Genomic DNA, 18,496 nt, shown 5'->3' with positions numbered 1-18,496 from the left:
AAAGTCTTTAGTAGTTCCAGAATCTATTAATTTGGTTCCTCCTCAACTAAGGATGGTTTCTACACAGTGCAAGTAGCCACAAATCAAGCTAAATTTAACTTATTTTTACTCAATTCGGGTCTTCCGTGGGATAACTCAAATTTAGCTTCACTTCAATATTGCTCTCAGAAGGTAGTTGACAGCGAAAAAAACAATATAATGCAAACTAATTTCTACCCAAAGTAAGCTATGGAACGTTCCGGCTCATGGATATACGGGTGGCGAATGCCTACCGCACTATATCATCGGAGGCAGTGTGCGTTATCGCCGAAATGATCCCCATCTGCATCACTCTGGCTGAGGACATTACATGCTACCAGCAAAATAACACTAGGAGTGGAATAACTCGTAGAAAGGAAGGTGGACCCACAGGCTCTTTCCTAACGTGTCGGTGTGGACGACCAGAAAACATGGAGAAGTTAACTTCTTCCTGACCCAGTTTCTGTCAGGCCATGGATGCTTCCGGAAATATCTGCACAGTTTCGGACACGCAGAATCTCCACATTGTCCGGCCTGTCCAAATATCGAGGAGACACCGGAGCATGTTATATTCGACTGCCCTTAATTCAGGGATATACGAAGCGAGATGATGCCAGAAACCGCAAGCGTCCAAAATCCGGACAACATCGTGCAGAACATGTGCCAGCCTGCAAGCAACTGGCGGTGAATAGGCGAATAACGGCGATAATGTCGTTGCTGCAAAGGAGATGGCGTGAAGACCAGAGAGCTCCGGGTAGCGATCGGAGTAGGCTAGATCCTCCGTCGGGGACTAGACCGAGTAGAGCGGGCGTAGCGTAGTATCGGTTAAAAGTCGTCGGAGCGCCTGCAAACCGGAAGGCATCCTCCAACCAGAATTGCAGAACCGACCCTGGTACTTGGCCGAACAACGTCGAGTCGGAGTAGGCTGAGGGTCTAGCTGAGTAATTCGCGAAATAGCACCGGCAAATGGTCGTCGGGGTGCTTATGAACCGGAAGTTTCTCTCCACTGGAATCGCAAGACCGACCTCGGCATCTGCCCGGATAGCATCGGTTCGGGAGATCTTCAGCCGCCGGGGAAATCTTCGTTGGAGTAGAATGGATCCACCACCGGGGAATACTCTGAGTAGTACGTAGCGTATCATCAGCTTGAGTCTTCGGTAGTAGGCTAGCTCCACCATCGGGAACTAGGCCGAGTAGCATCGATCATCATGAAGCAGTTTTGGGTCGTCGTGGCGCCAGTGAACCGGAAGTCATCCTCCAACCGGAATCGCTGGACCGACCTCGGCATCCAACTGGTCAACCAGGAGAGGTCGAATAGCAGCAGCGGAGAACGAGTCGTCGTAGAAGTCGAGAGTCGAAGGTGGCTGAAGAGCTCGGAGTGATTGGCTATGTCCATATCCACTCTGCCTTCAATGGACGAGTGGTATTGAAGGGGTGGAAGATGATGCGCAGCTGATAAAGTTGCGAATTTCAGATGTCGCAAACGGCACACGATATGATTTGAAGGAAGTTCACAGCGTCAAGAGCGTGAACATCCAGTTTAATCGCTGGATTTCGGCGAACTCTGCAAACTGTATCTGCATCTTAAAGGCCTTCCGGTACAAAGCTACACCAATGCTGTCGCCACGAACCTCATCGGGTTGGAAAACTCGTTCATGATGACAACCCGGAAGATTAGAGAAGAAGCCAAGGGTAACCCGATCGCTACCAAAACCAGAATTGGATGGACGGTCTATTGAAGTTCCGCAGCGCAAACTGGGCAGTTAAGCAGTCATCAGCTATTCCACATCTCGGTTCGGTCTCCCGATCATGAGCTGCACGACCTCGTGGAGGAATTTTTTGCACTGGAGAGTGTGGGGCTTAGATTTTTCATGATGGAAAATGACGAAGACCGACGTGTGAAGCAGGTACTTGAAAGTTCCACTGTGCGTAAGGACTGTTCATTTTATAAAGTGGACACCTTGTGCATGCTGTATCTTTCTTATTAATCAATGAAATTTCAATCGGTTTTTTGCACATCGTTCGACTAGTATTGTACAATGTTGTGATAATAAAAATTCTCCAAAATAATTAAATTTCACACGAATATGGAACAACGATTAGATCGGTCGATTTTTTGAGGTTATCAAAATCAATGATTGTAAGAAATTGGCTGGAAAATTCGATAATTTATATTTTCTATTTTCAAAAAGGGCTTGTTCTTCGAAAGCATCATCAATCAGAAGCCTGATGGAAAAAATCAAGTTATTTTTGGAGCAACAATTTTACAGATACAATAAAATCAATTTTCCCGTATATTTTTAAAGAATTTTTTTTATATTTGATGGGAATTGATATGAGTAGAATTTTTTGTGTAAAAGTACATCCTGACGGAAGTCCTAATATAGTATTATTATAAAAAATAACTTACGCCTTCATAGAGTTACTTAGTAAGTCCCCACGTCACATTCAAAGCACAACAGAAACACAATTGTTTTATTCTTAGAAGACCTATCAAAGTACATTGACAATCATCAAAATTGGCAACACTGCTGTAATAAAATCGATTTTATTTTCCACATATTGTTTTCATAATACGTTATTCTGAGATTACCAATTGAAAAATTCGGAGAAAACTGTTTACAATTTGCTGTAGATCAATAAATATGCGTACATGATTTTAAAAGTATGAGACTTTTTAGTAAAACTACCATAAACAGTAAAATTTATACTTAAGACTGTAGTTTAATCTCACGATTTAGCTTTCGTTTATAGTAATATAGTTTCTATAGTAATCCAAACTAGTTTTGAACACGCTTTTTACTTTTCTCTTTTGCTGGGAGTGAAAGGATGGTGTATCAGCAAATTTGGCCATAAATGGGTAAATCACTAAAGTTACCTAATGTCATAGAATGGTGGAATATAATTGATATTTTTTAAAGCTTTACCTTTAGTAGAATAGTAAAGGATACAAACATACAATTTGTTCATAAAAATAAGGATTTTTGTTTTGCGAAAAATAATGTTAAACTTTGACGGACAGCTTTTTTTAAGAGTTTTTGGAAAAACCATTTAGCTCTTCAACCAAAAGCATTTTCAAAGATTTTATATTTTCAAAGCATTTTAGAATAATAGGTCAACGATACACAGAAAACCGATTACGATTTTATCAATAAATAAAAAAGATATAGCATGAACAAAGTGTCCACTTTATAAAATGAACAGTCCTTACATAGTCGGGCAGGTTCCAGAAAAGCTTGCTGTGAAAATACGACAATTTGGAGTTCTCGGACAGCAGACAGGAAAAGGGATTCCGCTGCCTTGAACGTCGTCTAACATGTTTTTAGTTATTGAACATTTGATTAAAATTTGGTTGACATCGGAGATTGCCAATCACACGTGCTGTGAACACTTGTTATGGGATTTGTATTTAAAGAGCATATTTTCTACGATTATGGGCGAGAATACCTCAAAGTGGTCCAGCCTAAACCATTTACCCTATTTGCAATCATATGTCGAATAATGCAATTCCTTTTCTTGGCATTAACGTCCCCACTGGGACAGAGCCTGCTTCTCAGCTTAGTGTTCTTATGAGCACTTCCAAAGTTATTAACTGAGAGCTTACTGTGCCAATGACCATTTTTGCATGCGTATATCGTGTGGCAGGTACGAAGATACTCTATGCCCTGGGAAGTCGAGAAAATTTCAAACCCGAAAAGATCCTCGATCGCATAATCTAGTTAGCTTCAACGAGAATGCCGTACTCAATGCTACCGCTATCCAAGTTCCAAACGAAACGTTGCATCTTCTGAGTCTAGGACCAAAATTTTCTCTACCCTACACCGACATACCACAAGTACCACTTTATCACGTCATGGCCGATGTGGGAAGCATACTCAAGACAGACCACAGTAAACAAGTGCAAGATCAAAACAGATGCAGAATCGTCAACGTAATGAGCAACTACATACACGGTTTCAATCAGTCCATCAAGTGTTATGATCCGGTCGTGCGCTTCTGCACATCAGCTTCGCGCACTACCACACGCTTCCTCAAAAGATATCCCGATATTTGTGTCCTATCCGCAGATAAGGGTAACAGAACCGTCATAATGTACAGAGAGGATTACAACCGTAAAATGAGGACCCTGATAGAAGTTGATGACACCTATGTAAGAGTGAGCAGAGATCCAACACCTAGCTTCCAATCGAAGAACAACAACATAGTAAAGAGACTAAAAGATCTGAAGCTCATCGACGAATACACTGCTAAGCAAATAAGCAGACACGATTCGGTATGCCCAAGGATCTATGGCCAACCAAAAGCCCACAAACCTGATCTACCCCTCAGACCTGTAATACCCAACATGACCTCTCCTACGTACATGTTGTCCAAATTTGTAGCTCGAATTTTGCAAGATTCGCTGAAGAGCAAATACAGCACCATCGATTCATTCACATTTTGCCAGGAAATCCAAAGCATTCAGCTACCAGATGGATACATTATCGCTTCTCTGGATGTCGTGTCACTTTTCACAAACGCACCTCGGGAGCTCGTCAGAAAAACTATTATGGACAGATGGCTAGAAATCAACACTGACATCAATATCGATCTGTTCATCGAACTCATCGAGTTATGCATGGATGCTAGCTTTTTCAGGTTTGAAGGGCAGTATTTCAGACAGATTTTCGGCACAGCAATGGGTAGTCCACTTTCGCCCATCCTCGCAGATATCGCTCTCGACACAGTCATAGACAAAGCTATGTCCTCTCTCCCTTTTCCAATTCCAATATTGAAAAAGTATGTGGATGATATTTTCATTGCTATCCCTGTCGATGCCATGGAATTAGTTGTACAAGAGTTCAACCGCCACGAAGAGAGGTTACAATTTACAATCGAAACCGAAATAGAAGGAAAATAACCCTACTTGGATATGACTGTCATCAGAACGGAGGATCAATCCCTACATACTGAATGGTTCATCAAACCCATCGCTTCAGGAAGGATACTAAACTGGCATTCCTTTCACCTACCGAAATACAAGGTAAACATAGCAAGAAACTTCATACACCGTGTCTGTTCTCTGTCCACCAACCTAAACACCACAGCGAAGAAGGCAATCGTACAGAAGCATCTCATCAAAAATGGATACCCAAGAACACTAATCAACAGAATCTTCCACTTGTACAACAACCAAACAAACCACCATCAACGACAGCAACAACCCGCCTCGATCACAGAGTTTCCCATCCAATCACCAACAGCAATTTCAGTCAATCAATCGACTCTCTCGAACAGAGGATGTTCGTCCACGACAATAAGGTCCAACACTGTGTCATCACTACAGCCAATTATCGAAGTCAACAACAATCCCTCGACGCCTGAAATCATCAGTCAACCAGCAACCGACTCTCCATCCCGAAATCCATCAATCGTTATTCCAACAACAAACCAGAAATCAAACCGCATCTATCGATCCATTCCATATATCGCCGGACTGTCGGAACGAATCATTCGGGTTCTAAACAGAGACTACAACAACATCATGATAACATGCAGACAAACCAAAACAATCCAACGCTTCCACACATTTGTAAAAGACCCTATCGATAAGCTAGATCGTAGTAAAATAATATACAAAATACCTTGTAGCAACTGCCAACACTGCTACATAGGTATGACAAGAAACAGATTAAAAACAAGATTATACGGACACAAAACACACACCAACAAACTTAATAGATTAACAGAGTTAGGGTACAGCAAAACAGATGCAGACATGCTATCACTAAAAGAGAAAACAGCACTTATCGAACATTGTATTGACCACGACCACCGTTTCGATATGGATCGCGTAACAGTATTAGACAGTAGCAACCACATAAATACACTTACCTTTTTGGAAATGTGTCATATCACTAATACACCACATACAATAAACCATCGCACAGATATTAGTGGCTTAAATTCAACATACACGTTTCAAGATCGTCAAATTTCAAGTCAACCACCATCTTCGAACCAACCGTTACCGCCTTCAGATGTGTAGTGCAGTTAAAGTGGCTATATTAAGTGAAATTCAAAGAAAAGTTGCTACGTTTCACTTAATACTATATGTAGGTTCTATCGTAGTAACATGCTAAATTATAAAACTTAAATTTACGTCTGTTCATAGCCCATGTACAAATTCCAAAACTTTGACACAACTTTGTTAACACACACGAAGAACGATTAAGTAGAATGTAAGTGAACGAACATAACATGTAACAAAACAAATAACATTCCCCTAATTACAGTATCCCCAGAAGAAGACTCGATTCTGAGTCGAAACGTCGGGAAAAATCTAAAAACATCGTTTTGATTCCTCCCAAGACTGCAGTGCCGAATCCAGTAGCTATAAAATTCACATCAGTCGAACCTCTTTCTTCTTCTTTTTACCAAGCTGTGTTTTAACAGAAACACCTAAAGTTTCAAAAACTTTAGTTTCAAATGACGAAAAAAGTTGATGTTTTATACGCCTATGAATGATAATTGCAACCACCCCACATGCCACATCAAGTCGATCATTACGATAAACAAAAAAGTTAAGATCTCTTTTTAGTTTGGATCCAGGTTTTAAATACGTTTCGGTAATAACTGCTATATGCACGTTATTAACTGTAAGAAAATTAAACAACTCGTCCTCCTTACCATTCAAGAACGAGCATTCTAAGTTAAAAATTTAAATTATTATTTGGATTCATTACAAAAACGTAATCCAATAACAATTTGATTAGTAAATTTTACACCGGCTTGGACTGCTTCAGTCATAGTGGTGACTTTGAACATTGCATCAATTAGATTCAATTGTTCTGTTAGAAAATTAAAATCAGAGGCAGACATATCACTTGCAGTGGGTACGTTATCTAATGATTTTCCGTTAGAATTCTCGGTAGACGAAGAGGCGGGGTAGAAGTTTCTAGTGGCGCAGGGTTTTTTTTTCCATTTGATTTGAAACAATTAGAATGGATACTCATAGTACGAAAAGGGGAGGAGTTCAAATTACCTGCTACGATTATATTCGAAATTAAAAGATTCGAACGGCTACCCGACGGATTAAAATTAGTTTGTGAATGAGCATGATTATGATCTACATGATGGGTATGATTCCTAATCAAGCGATCGTTAACTAAAAATTGAGCATTTTTCGATACTCTACCAGGGAAGTTCCGGAAACGACCGTTATCGTAACGGATATTACTGGTAATCTGCCTGGCACTAGCCTTGACGACTCGTCTACGCGAAGGGCAAGCCCAAAAATTTGACTAATGGTTGCCCCCACAATTCGAGCATATGAACTTGGTGGTATCTTCCTTCACTGGATAGACGTCCTTGGCGTGAGAAGAACCTCCACAAATTATGCATTTAGCATCCATGCGACAATTTTTTGTACCATGACCCCACTTTTGGCACCGACGGCACTGAGTGGAGTTCTGGTAATTTCCTTCAGGTTTCTGAAAATGTTCCCATGTCACACGGACATCGAACATAAGTCTTGCTCTTTCTAAAGCTTTAATTTTATTCGGATCACTTTTATTAAAGTGAACTAAATAATATTCTTGAGTAAGCCCTTCTAAAAATGCCATATTGAGTTCTATTTTGCATAATGATTACTTGAACTGGGGAAAATCCAAATAAATCATTAATTCCATTTTTGATCACTTCAGGTGACTTATAGTCACTTAAGAGATCTTTCAAAATGACTTGGAAGAAAACCTTGATTCCCCTAATCATGTTTAAGATTTCCTGCCTAATTCCCCCAAATTCGGAACAACTGACCACGATAGGCGGCACTCTTTGCTTCATCACTTGAATCAAAAAGCCTGGGCTAGATACTGCTTCGATTTGGTGTTCGGAAAATTTGCCTAGAGAACTGATTGCTAATTCCGATGCAATTACTAACATTATCCATTTCACACTTGGAAGAAAGTTCACATTACGGAGAAACCTCCTTTCTTCCATTCTTGCCACGTGTAGTGACAGTTTTATATCCCACTTTTTGGAAGGAAGTTGTGAATTCAGTGATTCCTTTTGTTTGTAGCTGCAACCATTTTAGTGAATAAACGAAAGAAGAAGCTACCTCCTGATAGGTTTTTTACCAAGACGGTGTCCAGAAGGATAACCACCGCTAGCTTTCGCCAACGGGTCCAACGAAAAATGTAAGGCACGGGTCCAAACAAGGATCTTAAAGCGATCAATTGTGGAACAAACAGTACTTTTTCAGTAGCACTGAAAAGTATTGTTTTTAATTTTAGCACTGAAAAGTATTGTTTTTTTTTTGCTTAAGGTAGTTTTTAAAAACTTCCAACAGCAGAGAGAATTCGTGTACGCACAGCACGAAGGTACGAAGCGCACTGACACACAACCCACTATTTTGCGCCGATCACTGTGTGTCAACACTTGTAACATTCGCTGACCCGCTCTCATTCTGATCAAGAATCAGAGGCGAATACTTTCCATTTTTGTGCCATGTTTGAAACCAAATGGATGTTAAATGATCCAATAGATAATAATTAGATTGTTAAAGGCTGCATTACCAGAAAATATGAAAGTTATTACCAATTTTATCCAAAATACTGTTGCAGTCTGTGGGAGTTCCGGCTCTTGAACGCTGTCGTGCCACGTATCAAACGAGAGAGTGAAATTTTACATTCATAGGGCTCTTCGAATGCGATGTGCCATGAACTGTTATGATTCGCGAACTGTTACACTCTCCGAATATGGTTCGATCGGCTTATTCGGATCAAAATCCAAAAACTGCCCATTTTTTAAAAGTAATCCAATTATGATCTTTTTTTGCACCGTTCCAACCAAAACTGTTTACCATAGATATTCTGAAGATCATCACTGATTCACTTTCATATACCGTTCGGGTAAATGTCCCATATGGGTAACTATCGCATTCAGATAAATGATTTTCGGGTAATTATCATTCGGATAAACGTCTTTTGGGTATTTCTTATTAAACCTTTGTGCGATGCCTATCGTCAGTTATTGTATTCTTGACTGGATGAAAACTGGAGTAAATATAAACGTAATAACAAAGTTCTATTTTCTGTACAAGAACATTAAACAACATCAGCAGAAACATCTCGAATGAATCTCAATGGTAGCTATGGATTGTCATCTTTCGGTGCAGATAAACTAAACAGCACCGAACATTCACCGACGCTATCATTTTTCCTGCGTACCTCCCCCGTAGTTTCCCTCCAGCCATTAGCAAACAATGCTCCGATGCTCGAAGTTGAACTTTTGTTGATTTTGTTCTTTGGAGCAGTAGCATCAGGGTCGTCGCGTGTCGGTTCGTTGTTCCAGTACCTTTTTAGAGGAAACCCTTCGGGAGAAAGCAGCGAAGCATTCTTTCCCATAATCGAATAGTTTCATCTTAATAAAAGTTGCCATTTAGTGTGGCTTGCTTCATCTAGCGAGCTTTTGTTGGCAACTCGCTCTTAAGATTATCGATTTTATTTGAGATGGATTCAACGGTTATAGACAAGGACGTTGAATTTCTCCTTCAAAGAATAGAGGTTGTGACAATAAAACTAAATTTACAAATTTTCCGCAGAAACAACCAATTCAGACACTCTTCAATGCGTAGACCAGTGATCACCAAACTGCGGTCTTCCGCACGGTTTTGTACGGCCGTCGAGATTGTTATGGATTTGAGGGCCAGTGGTTCTCAACTTAACCGATTCTGCGGGCCACTTTGGTTTTATCATAAAAGATAGCGTTGGCCTCAGATAATTGTGTATAAATAAAAAATTACCGCATTAGACCAATTCGACAATTGGTCGGCGTTAAGTCAGAGTGGACCAAGTGACATTTTTCATATATTGAGAAAAACGGGCTCAAAGTTCAACGCTTCATATTTTTTTTATCTCAGTAAAATTTTGGTTCAATATTTCTACCCATCCTTGTGTTACTTTCAAACAATATAATGTGAAGTGATAAACATGAAAAATCACAATCCAAAACTCTGATAGAACGATTTTTTGATGGACTATGTGCACTTGGTCCACTCTGACTGAACAATTTCAAAAAAAAAAAAAGAACAATCATTTAATGGTTGCGTGGTCAAACTGGGTGCATATCTTTAAGATGAACATATTATCAAAACCCTTCGACATCAGTATCGTAAATTCTTCAATAATCCATATCTTCAATCTCAAAATCAGTGGCATTACGATACCTTGGAAATTAAGGTTTTGAAGGGTCAGGGCGTTGAAGACTAGAAATATTCAAATATGCGTTCAGTCAGAGTGGACCAAGTGAAAATCTTGAGTACCGACCAAAATATACTGGTCCAATAAGCGGGTTCTAGGACAGTTCATACATACACCATACAACTACCATAAACTTCTATCGAACTCTGAAATCGACTCAAAAAATGCAATAATCAATCAGTTTTTTACTTTTTGACACTTGGTCCACTCTGTCTGCACAGAAATTGTTGCAATTTCTGATCACCTACTCAAATACGGTAAATGGTCAGATATCAAAATAAGATCCATCGAATTATGACATGTTTATGAGTTTCTATTGATGGATGGGAAGAAGAATCATTCCATGTCGAAAAATCTGGAAAATAACTAGAAATGTCTTGCATTTTCTAGACTTTCTCAGCGCATCGATTGTTTTCGTTGTTATGGTAAAAAGCACTTGGTCCACTCTGACTGCATACTTTTATTGATTTTTATTGATCATCCAGAGTAAATTTGTTACATATCTCTCCCAATTTTCAACATTCATCAAATCGGATCAAAGTGAAATGGAGATAACGTTATTTTGCATCTAATGGCAGAATAATCCAATTTTCCCAAGTTTTGTACTTGGTCCACTCTGACTTAACGCCGACCAATTGTTGAACGAAAAAATGCTCGCTTATTGTTGAACACGCCATGAGGAATGCACGGACTGTTCAACAATAGGCGAGGTTTTTAGCCGTTCAACATTAGACGAATTGCCCTATTTAATTATTTGTTGAAAACGTCAAAAGATTCTATTGTTAACGTTACTATTGACCGTCAATTGTAGTCTAGTCAGTTAATGAAACGAAATATAAAGAGTTCATACAGTTCCGCGGCTACAAAGCAAAGCCATGCTGAAGGTGTCTGGATTTGATTCCCGGTCGGTCGCAGGATCTTTTCTTGAGAGAAATTTTCTTGACTTCCCAGAGTATCATCGTACTTGTCACACGATATATGAATGCGAAAATGACAACATTGGCACAGAAAGCTTTCTCAGCTAATAACTGTGAAAGTGCAACACGAAGCTGAGAAACAGGCTCTGTCCCTGTTGAGACGTAAGGCAAATAAGAAGAAGAAAAGTTATCCGTCATTTTTCCTTTTGATTCAAGCTTTTGCTTTGCATTCCAAACATGAAAAAGGTTATATATTTTCCCGATCTATGCATCAATGTAAAGAAAACCTAAAAATTCTCTCAATTATTCGAAGTATTGCTAAGCAGCGACAACTTAATTCAATTCAAACTTAAACACAAAACCGCCAATTCACCCCATTTTAATCACTTCCGACACTGGTCTAACATTAATCATTCTTTACTGTTTAACTTTGTTCTTTCCAGACAATTTCGCACCGCACATGAACCATTGCCTGCTGTCGACTGTTAGCTACTGCTTGCGGTGGTTCAAGATATCCTCGTTCCAAGTTGTCGCGGAAAAATTACTCCAGCTTTGAAGTGCGAGCTCCGTGTTCGTTTCTGCAGAAGCAAATTGCCGGGAGCTGCAATTCAGAAAAGACTTCGCTTTTCCGCGGCGAACGAGCTCAAAATCTGTTGCTTGAATCCAGTCAGTGGGGAAGGAAAAAAGCTCGCGCACACGTAATGGTAACAACGCTGTAATTATAGCTAAAACCAGTTCCCTTTCGAAAGTCGGTCGAGATTTTGAAGACTTGTTCCGTTTTGTCGTCGTTGCTGCCAGATGGAAATTTGAGCTCACCCACGCCTTTGTGTATATAAATATCACGGACGACGGTGAGGACTTTATCCGAGGAAATAGGATAGCGATAATAAGGGGCTCACGTTACAAATGGCATCGCCCCGCAGGAATCTGTCTCAGAGCTCGAGAACGACACGGCTGAGAGGACATTTTCTTCGCTGAGGTTGGATTAGAGTGCCCCCAAACGGTTTTCTTCTCCGACAAATATTCGGAATAATAGCGGTCCCACAAAAGTTCACTGCAGCGAGCGAACAAAGTAGGGGAGCTTTCAAAGATTTTCTCTTGCATTATCCTTCGGAGCTTGGTCCAGAAATTGGTGTGCTGTTTTCTGGGGAAGACGGACGGCTCTAACGCTTTTTAGCTGAAGGATTGTCGAGAAATAGCGGGTAAGTTTATTCACTTGTAGTGAACAAGTTTCTCTCATTATAATTGATTGTAGTGTTATCCTAAAAATCATGATTTGAATGTTTTGTTACACGTTGAAAATTATTTAACTTATTGTCTTGAACGGGATTTTACCTTTATTTGTTAAAAGCATTTTTCAATTGAAAATTAAACAACCACAATATTGTAGCTAACGCTAAGTACTTTTCATGAAATTAAACAAGTGGTTTTATTGAGATAATGGTGTAAAAGAATGAGTTCACTGGTCAAAATGGTAGTGTTCTTTACAATTTTGAAAGCAATTTTCGGCACAAAATTTGACAGGAATCAACTAATCTATCTTTTGTTAACATGTTCGTGGGCTTCGTGGCCGTGCGGTTAGTGTTACCAAGCATTTAACCGCATCGTGCCAAGGAGTGTGGGTTTGATTCCCGCTTTAGTCCGGAAAAACTTTTCGTCAGAAACGTATTTCGACTGTGCCAGTGGGTGTTGCATGCTAGTCCGTTGTCTAGTGTTGTGCTTCCTTCAAAGGGCTAATCGTCCACTGGAAGCATTAACGTGTCGGTGTTTTAAAAGAACAATGTGTGAACGACACAGGACTGGAACGGCTGTCATCCACGAACAACTGGAGTGAAGCCAAAAATTTGGTGCTGAAGAAGGTGCTGATTTGACCAACCCCCTGAAAGAAGCACTAGTTCTTGAAGCCGCCACCATTTGTGTGGCGCTAGTGCTGAGTAAACAAATCGAGAGGGATTCGCGATTAGGGCCTATCTGACAAATCAATAACAATGAGAAAATAACCAATGAAATTTTCATGTGCAATTTTTAATCCCAATTGGAGAAAATGTACTCAAACTTTAACCTTTTCACTTTAATACACATTTCATAAACCCTAGCTATTTCGCGATAAAAAAATATTATAAGGTTTCGCCTTAAACGCACTCAAGAATGCCAGTATCGCCCAATGTTATGAGCCTGTAATCGACATTATTTTCAGTGTCGCCTATTACTTTTGCGCCGTGTTTACATTCTGGTTTCAATTAAGCACGCCATGTACGCCTTGTTTATTTTTTGTTTGCAGTGCCGCCGTTTACTCTCGCCGTGTTTTGATTTCGATTTCAGATGCGCCCATCACTTTGATAAACAAAAACACAGGCGTAATCAATACAGTATGTGGTTTGGCATGAGGTGAAGTTTCGTCTTCTACAAATTTGCGTTTTTTGAATTGTTAAATTATCGATAGGGGAAAAGTTCAAGTGCAGTGAATAGACAATCAAGCTACAATTTCAACGCTATATTTTCTTAAATTGTGTACATTTTGTCAGTTTTGCCTAGTTCGCGAATCATTCTAAAAAAATTTAGGCTTTGCCCTCATAAAACCCCGCGTGGAAGCGACACATATCGTATGAGAATAAAATTATACTATTGATAATCGTTTACTATTGTGTCTAATAAAATGTGGTCAAATTATCTAGCAGTAACAGAAAATTAGATGAAGTACTACGCACTTATTATCAGAATGATAAGTAAAATATGAATGTCGCATTCCAAAACTAGTGTGTCTCGTGCCTAAAACAGTATTTTTGGACGAGCTGTCAAATCCACAGGACTGAAACGGCTGTCATCCACGGTGCTGATTTGACAGCTCGTCCAAAAATACTGTTTATATACAAATTTTGTTTACTCAGCACTGGCGCCACACAAATGGTGGCGGCTTCAAGAACTAGTGCTTCCTTCAGGGGGTTGGTGAACGACTACCTTTTGTTTAAATTAATTTTGAAAAGCTTCTCTATGTTTACTGTAAATTATATTTGAAGTATTCACCAGCGGGGAAAGAGTTTGCCGTACAGTGTAGATTTGATCCATTATAGATATAAATAAAGAAGCCAACACTGCCGCCTTGATCACTTGCCATGAACTCGTTTATTATAGGTGACAAACGACATATGATAATCTGACATAACACTTATATGCCGCATTTAGGATAGTGATCGCTCGGAAGTTCTCACAATCTAACATGTCGTATTTCTTGCAGATGAAGTATGTCACCTCTTTGTGCGTATCAGACGGTGCAAACAAATGGCCGGCTTTTTTGGGCCCATCTTGATGAAATCAGCTCCGATATCGTCCTTATCTGCTGCTTTGGCAAGCATAACCTCCCTCAAAGTGTCCATTTGTCCATCGTCCGTAGTATTGACGTAAAGATTTTCTTCCGTTGCCTTGATCCTGATTGTTTGTGACCTCAGTACCGATCAGGTGTTTTCAACCTTTCAATCAATTTCAAGTTCGTTTCTATCCTTATAAGCGTCTCACGTTGTGCTTTTGAAAATACTTCCGTTATTTCATCGTAGAATCAATCGTTCCACCGACTTTACCTGACGCTACTATCAACAGCATTGTTGTTCCTCATCCTATTCTAGTAGGGCAGATGCAGAGCCGTAGCGTGGTCTCATGGCGCTTTTGAAAAAATGCCCTTTGGTTGCCCCTAAGTTAATTTTGTTTTCATGATGCAAATTTGTATGTGATTATGGTTTTCGTAAAGTTTCGAAGTAACCATGCTGCTATAGCTATAATTTATGCATATACTTACTTTACTTTTGATGGCACTACGTCCTTCAAGACATGACCTGCGACACAATGTCACGCCAACAAACTCGATCCATGGCTGCTAGCCTCCAGTTGGTCAAACCGTCTAGCTCGATGCGCTCCTCTTTGGGATTCTGAGTGTCCTCCCAAAATTTGAGCTCATTCGGATGAAAACTGAGACTACACAAGCCCTTTGAAGTTTATATGGGAATTACTATGGGAAAAGCAAGCAGTTCATTCAATCGGTCATAGTGTTTGCCCATGTGCACTTGGGAATTAGAACTACGTTGATACTGTGAGATACAATAGTCAGCTACAACTTTGCCGAAGACCGTTTTCAAATCGGACGCCTCAGTAATTAGTTATTGATTTTCGAATGAGTTGTGAAACTTTGGCTATAATTATTGTGATGTCTGTTAAGGATCTTCTGTAATAATTATGTATGTGTTTTTTTTTACTTGATTTTGTCAGAACTGATTCAGTGAGATTGTGCTTGAAAAAAACTGTTACGCAATAACTTTCACATACGCTCAAAAGATATTTTTATTTTGTTTTGGGTTTTCAAAAAGTCTTTGTTTGTACTTGATGTAATTCTTAGTAAGTTTATTTAAGTATTTCCTTATTGCTTCTCATTAGGAACTTCCAATTTAACAAGGAAGATATAACAAGCAATACACGGAAGATGACTTGGAGAATTAGCAAGAAACTATACAAACTCTAATGTTTAATTTAAAAATTATTGTAGGGGAACTATCCTGAAGATCAAATGATTTTTGAAGCGAATTAGAAATTGTTTAAATTTTTCTTTACTACGCTAAGGAATTTCTTAACGATACATATTATGGCGTCTCCCAAAAGCTACTAGCCTGGCCAACCGTACGCAATGGCACTGGGCAGAAGCACTGGTTTCATCCATAGTGCTAATTATAGCCATAGTTGATGAAGCATTGTGCTAGAAAGCAAATCAGCATGATTCATTGTGTGCATAGTAAAAATCACTCACATAATAGAGCTTTGTTAATTTATTCGACTGAATTCATTTAAATACTTATGTGAACAATTAATTTTCCTTAAAATCTATACTGTTATCTCATTTGGCCAATCATAAGAATCATATGAAACGATAAACCAATTAAGGAACCGATGATAAAGATGATAATTATGTTGATTCAATTAGTTTTAGTATTGTTTCTACGTAAAAGTATGAAACAACATTTTGATTCAAATGCCGAACACTGTGTAAATTCTGTCTCATATTCCGAACACCTTGATTCAAATTCCGAACAGCACGAATAAATCGAATTCAAATGAATAATTTCGCAATGAAATTTATCTGAGCTTGTTCAACTGGCCTCAAACTAGAGAATCATTACTAGCGGACTTTGGGGCAAGTGTGCCATAGGGGCAAGTGTGCCACCCCTGCTTTTTATAAAAACTACAGTACATATTTTCTCTTTGAGCTTAACAATACGTTCCCTTATAGTTCACAATACAATGATCAAAATATGATGAAAATTGTTCTATTTTTCACGTATTTACATCGACTTGTGCAAAGACAACCATATTTGAGAGGATTTTTATAAGATTTCGTTGTTTGTAAATAGCATGGTGAAAGGTAAATTATTAACAGAATTTTCTAACGTACTGTACATCATGAAACTATTCCAATGTGTAAGTTATTGTGGCATTTGAACGAAAAATGTATTTAGTTTTACATACGAAATCCAGTTTGGTTGAAACGTATACTTATTGGGGCAAGTGTGCCACCTATTTGGTAAATAAAAATTGTTCGAGTGAAATTTATAAAAATGTAAACATCATCAACAAAATCATCATAATAAACCAAAATGAGGCACCAGTAGTAGTTTCTGAAGTATAGTAGGGGAATAACTGACATTTTTTCCCCCCAAAGTGATTTTTTCCTCAAAATATTGAATAATAACATATTTTTCGGCTTATAAAGTATCGTTTTACATATCTACATCAATATTTTACCGTTATTTTGTGCTGATCTAGTTTAATATTCTAAATTTTCGCCGTTATATAAGGGTAATACATAAATTGTATTATATGGAGACAAAAATAACCATTTTAGTTATTCGAATGGAGTAATAGGGAGTTACACATGGTTTGAGCCTTGTTATAAAGCATCCCCTTATTACGGTAAACTTGAAATTATTTTTTAAATTATCGATAAACGTCTGCTTTGTAAATAATATTAAAAGGAAATAGAGAAAATTTCATTAAAAGTAAAATTACATGCGATGTTCATTCGGTGGCCGTCTTGCCCCATATGGGTGGCACACTTGCCCCACAGTGTCGAAAAATAGGTTATTTTGGATAACATTTGAGAAGCTCCAAAACTAATACTTTTTGAAATTATTTTCTTTTTAAATGGCACAGTGGTTATGAAAAGATATGAAAATAACATCATGAGGCTAAATTGGTGGATTGTATAAGCTTTAGGCAAAGTTAGAGAACAATTTGCTTAAGGTGGCACACTTGCCCCAAATTCCGCTACTCCCGCGGTATAAATTATATTGGAGACGTTAAAATTGAATTGCATTTGACTGCAATTTCCTTGTTATTTGGTGAAATATTTCAGCGAAACATTTCAACAAATTCGCTATACCAAATCCGAGTGTTCGGAATTTGAGTCTGTTCGGAATTTGAGACAAAACGGTATAATGTATATTGACCATTGCGATTTTGAACGCGGAAAACATTTTTGCTTAGTTTAGATATTTTCCATACATAATCTGGATTAATGGCTTTCATTTGACCTGTTTGTGGTACATATAGAACTTTTTAAAAATATTTCAATTAGACTTAGACTTAGACTGGCCAAAACCAATGCTTCTTCCCTAATAAATCCTAAAACAAAGCTGTTGCGCATATCCGGTTGTTCACAGCGTGTAACGATAATTGTTCCAAGCACTGTGCGCAACATTTGCTTGACTCTGATTGGCTCGTTGCTTACAAGTGTTCCTACCAACCAGAAACTATTAAGCTAGAAAAGCCTCCGCGCAATTAATATAAATAGAGGCTGCAAATACGCAAACCATGAGTATTTTGTGCAAACCCGTGACGAAGATCAGTTCGATCCAGAAGTCTCCAGCCAGAGCAGAAAACCCTACCTGCGAAGCCGAAGTGGTTGTGTGTCCAGCAACCGTGCGCAAGCTGACCAGAGACGCAGTTCGTCCAGTCGAACGCCAACCAGCCTGCGGGGCAGAGCACAATCAAGCCGACGGCACCGAGGTGGATTAATTCGCTAAGGGCCTGGTTTTCAATCTGTAATTTTCATTGCAATGAAACCAGAAGAAGAGTTACTGAAAAAAATATTCTTATACAGTTGCCACCCCACCGGTGTCCACCGATATTTGGGCGCATTTCGACTGATCCGACGATCCGACTTCTAAGCGGCTGACCAGAGCAGAGCATCGTTGGATGTGGTTGCTGACGGTTCCTGCCCAGGGCGGATAGGTGGTCGGTGAAACAGATAAATGAAAAAGCATGCATGAAGAAATGAAAAGC

The 18,496-nt window shown here is 39.1% G+C and overlaps 1 protein-coding gene across 4 annotated transcripts in view; it reads left to right on the top strand.

Moving 5' to 3' along the window:
* LOC5566834 overlaps positions 1-18,496 on the top strand; it is a 310,372-nt gene that overhangs the window by 24,005 nt on the left and 267,871 nt on the right. For all 4 annotated transcript variants that reach the window (XM_021842417.1, XM_021842416.1, XM_021842415.1 and 1 more), the window contains one exon: positions 11,620-12,378. The gene's annotated coding sequence lies outside the window, so the exon portion shown is untranslated. The remainder of the gene's footprint in view (positions 1-11,619; positions 12,379-18,496) is intronic.

This window comes from Aedes aegypti, chromosome 2, assembly GCF_002204515.2.
Source record: "Aedes aegypti strain LVP_AGWG chromosome 2, AaegL5.0 Primary Assembly, whole genome shotgun sequence".
NCBI classification, from domain to species: domain Eukaryota; kingdom Metazoa; phylum Arthropoda; class Insecta; order Diptera; family Culicidae; genus Aedes; species Aedes aegypti.
This window is presented reverse-complemented; position numbering and strand designations above follow the sequence as displayed.